The sequence below is a fragment of the Ranitomeya imitator genome, chromosome 1, assembly GCF_032444005.1.
Source record: "Ranitomeya imitator isolate aRanImi1 chromosome 1, aRanImi1.pri, whole genome shotgun sequence".
Taxonomy (NCBI): domain Eukaryota; kingdom Metazoa; phylum Chordata; class Amphibia; order Anura; family Dendrobatidae; genus Ranitomeya; species Ranitomeya imitator.
Genome location: NC_091282.1, coordinates 760,871,922 through 760,873,053, shown reverse-complemented (window position 1 = coordinate 760,873,053; position 1,132 = coordinate 760,871,922). Strand labels below are relative to the sequence as shown.

Below are 1,132 nucleotides of genomic sequence, written 5' to 3'. Positions count from 1 at the left end.
TGGTATGTATGGTAGAACAGAACAACTCATTGGATACTTCCATTTAAACACCAAGTCCTGACAGCATGGGGCCCTTATTTTGTAGATGGCACAGTATATCTGCAACACTGTCACAAAGGCCTAACACAGGCCTACATCCTAACACACCTACATACTACAACCAGTAAAGACAAATTGCTGATTGATTGATTGATTGCATATTGAATGCAATAGAATGCTTGACATACATAGGTGAAAGCAAGGCCAGGCAAGGCACACAAAATGTTGAAAATGGTCAAGTGAAATCAAGCAAAATGCTACATTTGGCATCTGAAATGTGCTTCGCTGACACTGAAAAGTATTCACATAAAGGGGTAAAAGACAACTTGCGCTGATTTCAATTCAATCTGTTTTTGGAAACCGGATCAGAGAAGGAGTGCACTGTTCCCGGAGATACTGCAATAACGGGTCAGTGCGTGGAGTAGACAAAGCAAGCTCCATTTCCTGCTCCCTGTTACAAAAATCCATTTAATATATGGTCCCCAAATAGGGGACGTATCAGATATTAAACTGAAAACAGATTTTTGCGTTTATATTTTACTATGTCATAGTCTTTAGCTTTTCTTCAAAACTTTAAAATAACATCTTCCATAGGTGATAGTTAGGCTTGAGCGACTTTTAGTTTTTTAGGGTCGAGTCGGGTTTCACGAAGCAGGGGGCGCATCACCGCGAATGAAGGTAACTATAGGTCATTGACCTATATTACCTTCATTCCCCGGGGTATTACAGCCACGAGCAGTGCTGCATTAACAGAGCTCCTGGCTGTAAAATATGTTAACCCCTTCAGATGGATTTACAACGTGGGACGTTACAGATCTACGGAAGGTATGTATATTGTTGGTTTATTATTTTTTATTTGTTACAGAGCAATGGTCTTCAGCCAGTGGATTGAGCGTACAATAAAATATTAAAACAACCTGTGTTTTTATTTCATTAAAATACTTTTTAATAATGTGTGTGTGCTTTTTTTTAACCATTTAATGCAAATGGATTAATAATGGATAGGTGTCAGAATTGACGCCTCTCCATTATTAATCTGGCTTAATGTCACCTTACAATAGCAAGGTGACATTAACCCTTCATTACTCCATAT

General features: G+C 38.5%; 1 non-coding gene across 1 annotated transcript; it reads right to left on the bottom strand.

Moving 5' to 3' along the window:
• Positions 1–410: 410 nt before the first annotated feature.
• On the bottom strand, positions 411–595 carry LOC138660447 (U2 spliceosomal RNA). Its single transcript, XR_011317849.1, has one exon. It is a non-coding gene; the product is annotated as a U2 spliceosomal RNA (small nuclear RNA).
• Positions 596–1,132: the final 537 nt, after the last annotated feature.